A 9,049-nucleotide genomic window follows, 5' to 3' on the forward strand; every position below is an offset into this window, starting at 1 on the left:
TTCGGGGGCAGTGGTTTTCCCTGTGACCTCAGTTCTCTGACAGATCTAAGAGGAATTTCTGATTTTCAGTTTGTAAAGTTTTTCTTGTGAGGATGGACAGGAATGACTTCCAATGTCCTGGCATGCTGGAGGGCCATCAGAGGTGAAAGGCCCCTTTGAGACGTCTCAGCTAAGATCTGAATGGAGAGAAGGAGCTGCTGAGTGAGGAATGGGGGTGGAGGAACTTTTCCAGGAAGAGGGGAATGGCACATTCAAAGGCCCTGAGGCAGGACCAACCTGGTGTGGAGGCCAGTATGGCTGAACTGAGCATCAAGGCAGAAGGTGAGAGGAAGCGGGTTCAGGATGGAGGCAGGGGTAGATCATGGGGGAGCTGCAAGGCCACGTGGGAAGACTGGAAGGTCTTACTTTGTAAATGGAAACTTATTTGTCTTGGGAATATAAGCAAAAAAAGATGAAATGGCACACTCCTGATTGCTTCTACACACACTATAGAGATATAAAATTTACAGTAGAAATTCCCACGTCATTTCATTTTTGCATGGTCTCCTGGCATGCTAACATATGACCTGAACAAGCAGAATGGAAGAGGACTCATTGCTGATGGGAATCTCTCACTCTAGTAAAGGAGCTTACACAAAGCTTGGGTAAAATCTAGTTTTTGAGGAAGGCAAAGTGTGTTCCCTGGCTAAGTAAGCATTATCTGCCAGGGTAACTGGGATTGAGTTCTGGGAGCACAGAGAGCACCCTCTCCTGCCTCTCCCCAACCATACAGAGGAGCCCGCTGTGGCCCCAAGAGGTTGCTTAGGTGACTGCACAGGGATGGGCTCCATCAAGCAATGACATCACCGCCCTCAGAATAATGTGCCCTGTTGTGTGGGTGAGGAGCATGGAGGGAGAGGAAGCTTCAGGCTAGCAATGGGGCTGCAGGGGAGCCACAGGACCTGCCCACAAACTCCCCTTGCGTTTCACCTCTCAGAGCACCTAGATGGAGACCTTTGGTCTCTGGTAGTGAGATCTTGGAATCTGTTGAAATTGTCTTTACAGTAACTTGATTGTCTTGCTGGCTGATGATGTTTTCCTAACCTCAAGTAGGTACTCCTAAGAAAGTCAAATGGATTTAAAAATCTGGGCTTATACAAACAAGGAGACAAGCAGTTTCCAGGTAATTTTGATCTGCATGAAGATCAAATGCAGATTTTTTTCAGATGAGAGAACAGTTTTACTCCTGAAGAGCAGTTTTCTTTTTCTTTCTGAATCGTTTGAATAGTGGCGGGGGTGATGCATCTCACTTCTCCTCTTTGTCTCCTGCAGACTGATTTAGTTTTAAGTGTTCTGAGTGACAAGTCTTCCATCATCTACCTATAGAAATCACTTTGCAGTCTAATTTTAGTTCTTGCAGTCATGAGCTTGTCTAAGTATTTCTTTTCTCATTTTAATTCCATTATTTTCTTTATTCCATCACTCCCCTTTTTTATGTTGAAGCTTTCTCCAAAATTTTAGGAAATCATAAAATTCTCTCTTAAGCATGTTCTGGTGCTGTAGATTTTATTCCTCCTCGTCTACCCTCCCAACCTGGGGTCTCAAGAATGCTGGCGTTTGCTCGCCGCCTTCTCCCCAGTGTAGGCATGTAGGGTTGATGGGGCAGCATGCCACGAAGATTACTGGCTGCAACCTGGGAGACAGCTCTCCGAGAGCATGTCTAAACTCTGAAGGCTTAAGAGGGAGCATCCTTCCTTGCCTCTTCCAGCTTCTAGTGGCTCTGAGTGCTTCTTGGCTTGTGGCTTTATCACTCCTATCTCTGCCTTCATCTTCACGTGGTGTTCTTCTCTGTGTCTGTGTCTCCTCTTCTGTTTCTTATAAGGACTTATTGGATGTAAAGCCCAACTGGGTCATCCAGGACGATCTTACCCTGGGATGCTAACTTAATTACATTTACAAAGACCCTTTTTCCAAATAATGCCACTTTCACAGTTTCTCAGGGTTAGAACATGGACATATATTTTGGGGCCACCATTCAACCTACTACAGTGGTCACCTCTCTCTCTCTTTCTCTCTCTCTCTCTGTCTCACCTTGCTGCCTTGGCCTGAAATCACCACCATTTAGAAACACAACTGAAATCTAAGTACTGTACCTCTAGAGGGCTCTGATTCAAAAGTAAAAGGCCACCTGAACGCTTAGTGCTCATTAGCAAGGGAGAGAGAGCGGGATCCTGGGGGAAGGGGACAGATGAGGCCACTTTTAGTAAAGCAATAAAAGGCAGGAATGATCTGGTACATGGAGCACTACAGGGGGAGGACTGGATTATGTTTAGTTGAAGACCTTGGACCCCTGGCCGACTGAACCCATGACAGGTCACCCCGAGTGAGAAGTCAGAGTTTGACCATTCCTCATTTTGCTTCTTATATATGCTGGGCTCACCTTTCTGGACGTCATAGGGAAACTGGCCACCTTCCTGCTCTCATCTGTTTGTTCCTGGATCATCCCAGAGCAAGTGTGGCGTCTGCAGTGGGAATGAGTTAGCTGTTCAAGCATGAACAGAATGTCGATAACCCCTTACCCCGTCATGAAATACAGGTCCACGAACTGAGGGTCACATGCCTAGTGAGTGAAGGAATCAGTAGATACCCCCACTTCAGGTGAGTGCTTCCCCTACAAAATTTGGTTGTCTCTAATGAGCTCAGTGGATTTTAGGAGTATGTTTCATATATACAAACCTTTCTGGTAGAATTGGCGTTTATTTAGATAATCAGTTGACATTACAAAATTCCAAATTTGTAGAGATCCCAGAGGTGTCCGCTGCTTACTCCCCACGGGGTATGGCTTTGACCTTTCTCTGATATCTTAACTATAGCTTACAAGCCACATTGTAATGAATAAATGAATGAATGGTGAATAAATAATTTAAGTCAACCTTCCCTTTCATGATTTTATATTTGCCCACTGTAAGAACCAAGGTTAGCAAATATAGTCCTGGGTAATGGAAGTCTCATTTTAAGCCTCTTCTTATTTCTGTTAATACATGGGAACCTCAGGTCTGCTAATAGAACTCTTGGTGCTGTTTGCACCGTGAGACCATGTAGAGCAGAGTGGGTGGGCACTCTGTGTTCTGGAGCCAGGCAGAATGGGTTCAAATTCTGGTTACTCCATTTAATATGCTGGGGGATTTGGGGCTAATTACTTGACTCCTGTAGGACCCAGTTTTCTCATCTATAAAGGGTGGTGGGGGCCAGTGACAGTTGTTATCTTTTAAGGCTGTCGGGAAGATCAAACAAAGCAAACTTAAAGAGCTTGAGTTTTCAGGAAGTGTTCCTTATTGTGACTTCTCTAAGGAGCAATGCTGTTCACCAGGGAGCTGTCCAAGATCAGATGGGCTGGAAGGGCAGGAAGTATTTGGTCAGTGCACTGCCCTCTGGGCTGGGGTTAGGTTAAGGAGATAACTGTTCTTTATTAAGGACTCAGTTTTGCCAACCTGGCTCTCCCCTTGAGTATTTACTCCCTGTACGCCTCCAGGCTCTGAACCTGTCTTCCCTATGATCAACTTTCCCTGGAAACCAGCTTTATGTACACAGGTATTACAATGAAATTCATTAGAAAGATTCCCTTCAGGCTCCCCAGGCACATGGTGTAGCATGTTGGTAATTATGTGTGTTGTTTGGAGTGTGAGGCATTAAGGAATGGAAATGCCATAAACTTTATCAAAGTGAGGGTGAGCATGGAGATTATCCATGACTGTAATGGTTTCCAAATGCAAATTGAACGTCTTTCTTTTGATCCTGAACGGTGGCAAGGAGTGAACGTGGATCTTTGATCCTTTGCCAGTGTCTGGAGAAACTATGAGGTCTCCAGGATGGGATAAGAGATCCTCATCAAGACTTCTGGCTTTAGGAAATTGTTTAATCTCCGTCCTCCATGGCTGTGGCTTTGAGGCAGCTGTGACTGAAGGGTCCCAAGTGCTATTGAAAACAGCTCATCAGTTCAGAACAAAGCCGATTATGTAAATTGTGCATTAAGATGCAGCTCCAATTTAATTTTACTCTGTAAATAAATATCCCATTAACATCCATCTGTTGAAAGTCAGGTAAGACAGTTCCACGACTGTATGGCTAGGACCTCAGTGAATGCTCCATAAATACTGACAGGGGAGGGATTACGACATCCAGATTCACTGTGTAGAACTTTATTATGATTATTTTTCTTTAAATGGCAAGTCAGCTATAAAATCAATTTAGAGCAAGAAGCAGCTCTGATTGGCCGAGAGAAACATTGCATCTATTTCTGGTCCTGCTCTTTTGAGGGTACACGAAAGCTTTCTCTGATTGCTGTTCCAGAGATCAATAATAATTATGGCTCGCCAATTCTCTCCAAAAATAAAAACATTTCAGCTGGTGAGAAGTGAAGCACTAAATTAGCAGCAGCTCTTTTTGCTGCAGGGCAATTTTCCCAGCCAGAAATGCTACTTCTAAGAGTTGTCTTTGCAGAATGGGTGCATCTTCCCTCTCAGAGCCAGGGGTGGAGGAAAATCCTCCCCGTCTTTGGAACCGGAACGGGAACTACAACTGGACCTGGAGCCAGCAGTAGGATTGCAGGGAGTGAGACAGCCTGCCTCCAGAGAGCTGCCCTCTTCTCCCAGCCCCATAACTGCCCTTGGCCCTCGAGCTCTAGGAAAAGCTTTGCTACTTCCATGATAGCCTGTTAGTATCAGGGGCTCCCAGAGACATAATGCCTGGTGATTACCTGCTAAGATTTTGGTGAGAATGAATTGCCATAAGGACAGGTAAGAACCTGTTTTGTGTCTGGATGCTGCTGGTGGTGGTGGTGGTGGTGATGGTACAGGAAAGAGGTGGGGGTTAGGACTGGCATGAGACTGGAGATATTTCAGGGATGACCCAACCCCAAGGAACTGTTGCCAAACTGTTGGTCACTTTTATAGGAAAAGTGACCGTGACAGCTGGTTAGGGGCATCCTTGGAGGGTGTGAAACAGAGGCTCTTCAAACAAGGCTACTAGGTTCAAGTTCACCAGCATAAATAGTGCTTTTGTGCATATTGCAAAAAGGAGGCCCATATGAGCAGAAAAATTTCCAAAAAGTGCCCTTAAGGCCCATAGATTCAGGAGAAGGTACATATCCCCTGTATCCACCTCTCTAAAGTATGCCCCTTCCCCAAGTGTGAGGCCTGGGCATCTGCCCCACCTTTTATACCACAGGGATGGGACTGAAGCTAGTTCCTCCTCTTTTCTTCTTCCTGTCTTGAAGATAGATGTGATGCTGGAGCTTAAAGCAGCCATCTCACAACCATGAGGCAACGTGCCAACCAGCTTAGGAAGGCAAAAGGAAAGATGGGTGGAGTCTGGGTCCTAAATGCTATTGTTGAATTGCTACACGAGCCCTGGACTGACTATCCCTTGACTTCTGGACTGACTATCCTTGAACTTCTTGTTATGTGAGAAAGAAATTTCCTGTTTTGAACCACTGTTAATTAAATATTCCATTATAGCCAAAATACCTGGAATGGATGCAGGGAATGAGGGAGGTAGCAGATAGGTGAATGGTAGAGGAATCTGGATTTCTGATTCTTGGCAAGCTCATCTTCAGAAACACCACTCACACCTCCTTTACAACAGGACTTTATGATCCCTTTTCCTCAGTGGTCACTGAAGGCCACATGTCTAAGTCTGCCCTTGGTATGGTGCCCTTTTCAGAATTCTCTTGAGTTGTTCATCCCAGTATTATTTTTTTTTCTACACTATCACTGTGGGTCCTGAATGAATCAAGGAGGCAGGTTGAATGAGGTATTATGGTGTTCGTTAGCCCTAGGAGTAAAATATCAGAAGTGGTTCCATGAGCAGGAATGAGGTAAAAACATGTCAGCACAGGTAGGTGCTACACAGCCAAGCTAAAAACCCCAGTGTCAACCATCCCTATGAGCCAACTTCTTTATCAGACCCATGAGCCTTGTCTGACACTGGTGAGTCTGAAGTGTCACTGGCTCTTCTTCCATAGGAAACAAACAGGTGTGTGTGTGTGTGTGTGTGTGTGTGTATGTGTGTGTGTGTTCATGCAAGTGCAGAGATGATTATAGGCAAGACTATGACATGAGAAGCATCTCCTCTGTGTCCCTTTCCTACTGTATGTCTTGCCCTACCTCCACCCAGACTGGCTCTGATTATCTTCATCCTTCTTGTATCGGTTACAATAGCCTGGGTCATGATGGGGTAACAAACAAACCCAGTCTTTGTTGCTTAGACCAATAACAGGTTTATTTCTTGCTTATGCTGCATGCCCTTTGAGGGTAGCTGGAGGGCTCTCTCCACATCACTGTCATTCCCACCCCAGTTCCCTGGTCATCAGAAATAACCTTATCTGGCACATTCCCAATCACTGTAGAAGAGGGGAGAAAAGCTCTAGGGGCAGCGCTGTCCAATAGAAATACAATACAAGCTACATATACAAGTTCAGATTTTCTAGTAGCCACATGAAAAAGGCAAAATGAAGGTGATTGAAGTGAAATTAATTCTGATAATGTATTTTATTTAGCCCAGTGTTATAATTTTCATGTGAGTGTACTTTATGCTTGTAGCACATCTCAGTTTGGAGCAGCCTCATTTCAAGTGTGCAGTAACCACACGTGACTAGTCGCTGCCATATTGGGCAGTGCAGCTCCAGGGCCTCCCTGCAATAATTACTCAGTCTAGAAGTGATTAACACATACCTCTTCTGCTTACAACTCATTGGGTAAAACTTGTCCCATGGCTCCATCCAACCACAGGGAGCCAGCAAGGGCAATCCTTCCCTATGCCTTAACACAGAGAGGTGGGAATGTTTGATACACAGCGGTTATGACCAACAAGCCCTCCTTGGCCATCACTGCCCTTTGTTGGGATATCCCATCCGGTGGTACCTCCTCTGGTATGAAAGTCTTCTGGGCCAGCAGTCTGTTTTGGCTTGACTTCCTTTCTTGCTTGGCTAAGGAGTGGAAGGCAGATATGCCATATCTTCATCTGTAACCCAGAAGACATTACTAGGCTCACATTAAAAAAAAAAAAGAGATTCTTGGAAGTTTGAGGCAAATATTAAAGACTGATGTAACTGGACAGGTCAAAGGCCAGAGTTTCAGGAAGCAAGGGAAGGTTTCATGGATTTTATTCATGCTTTCCATTTACCAATACCTTTAGCTTGCTTTCTGGCTGCCTTGTTGCTGGTGCCCTGGAGCAGCCCTCCCCCACCAATCATGACACCACAGCTAGGAGGCCAGGAGCACATTGACTGTCTCCTGTACTCTGTAGAGTATAAGATGACCTATGGGTACCAATTTTTTTATACTAGGCTCTTGGCAGTCTAGACAACAACTTACTGAATCTCTGGAACTACCTGGTACATTATAGATGCTTGGTGCATATCTGAATGAATGCATTTTACATTAACTTTTACAAAACCATTTCCTGAGCTGCTTATATTTTTAATGCCGCTGTAACTGAGACTTAGAATTGGCCCATGTGCCAGCCGTGCAGGTATTATCGAAGAGCATCCAGATAGTCATTGACTTGCCTCTTGTCAGAGCCCCTCCAGTAGTCAGATATGTACTTTGTAAAATGTCTGCAATATGTAGATGTATATTGTTTTAAATGTAGATTTTATTATTATTCAGATATGGTGAGGCTAGCAGATCAGGGGGTAATTACCATTGAAAAGATAGCTTGCTACCCACAGCTCTCAGGAGGACGGGGCAAGCCCTGCCATGCAGGGCCATGGGGGAGAGCACCTGGTAGGTGGTAGGTTAGGAGCAGAACGTGTGAGGGGAAAATGTGGGCAAGAAGCCTTTATTGGGGTTTTTGCAGGAAATGCAAGGCAGGGTAAGCAGGTTAGGGTTGGCTAGTTTGGATGATTTCATTGCATTCTGGGGTGCAGGTTCTGTCTTTAGTTGTCTGGTACCTGGTCCTAGGGGATTTGGCTCAGTGTGTGAGAGCCCAGCAGAGGAGATGGTGGGGGTGTGGGCTTTGGATTGACGAGTTTGCATTATAAAAGGCACACTTGCAGGCAAGTCATTCACTGTCTCTAGGAACCGCCAGCCCTGGAATGGGCAGTTCTTCCAGGGTTAGCAAGACCCCAGATGTCAAAGCATCAGAGATACAGAAAATAAAAAGGCATGATTAATACACAGATAAATAACTCTGTGGAGTTGAAAGGTCTCCCAGGGCCTAATAGAACACTGGAGCTTCTATGCCCTTTGCTTGGAAGTCTTCAGAAGTGGTTTTTATCACTTGACTGGGGGATTGAAGGGTGAGAATGCAAGTCTAGAAGTGAGAATCCCAAACTGTATTTGTGTATCTGAGCTACTGCAGCGGATTCCCTGGCATCCCCAGGAGGAGCCTGGAGGAGAAGATTCTGAATCTTTGGATTAAAAACAACAGAACTGTGTACCCCTGGATAGGGTAAAGGGTACTGGATATGAGTTTTACCTCAATCCATCTGACTTTAAAAAGTAAATAAGTAAACAGAGCTCTCCTAGACTTTTCAGGGACAAAATAAGGGTTAATTTATTTTCTTCTTTTTGACTATAACCCACTGAGCAGACTCACATTTGAGTGAGAGACCAGAACTGGAGGAGTTGAGTGGGACTAAGGATGCAGTCATGATTATCTGCCAAAATTTCCTCGGCGGGAATGGGCTGCCAGGTCTCCGTGTTCTGATCGCCATGTGCTTGGTCCCTAGCACCTCGGAGAGCTGCTGGAGGCCAGCAAGGGAAGCTTGATGTTCTCTGAGTGCCCGTGTTTGTGAGCTCGCTGAGCTCTGGGAGTTCCTCCAAGTGTATTATATGCTTTGGTGACAGATACTCAGAAAGTCAGGTGGGACTGAATGTTACCTGAAAAATAGTCAGTGCCCCATTTGGCTATCCCTTGAGCTTCCTTCCCTACACCTCTTAAACCCATGGCCATTCAACGAAATGGAACACTGGTCCAATCAGAAGTTAAACATTAAGCCTCCATCTCAAAAGGTCTGAATGTTTCAATATGTCCCAATATTCATGGGGACCTGCGGATACTGTATAGC

Source organism: Camelus ferus, chromosome 14 (assembly GCF_009834535.1).
Source record: "Camelus ferus isolate YT-003-E chromosome 14, BCGSAC_Cfer_1.0, whole genome shotgun sequence".
NCBI classification, from domain to species: Eukaryota; Metazoa; Chordata; class Mammalia; order Artiodactyla; family Camelidae; genus Camelus; species Camelus ferus.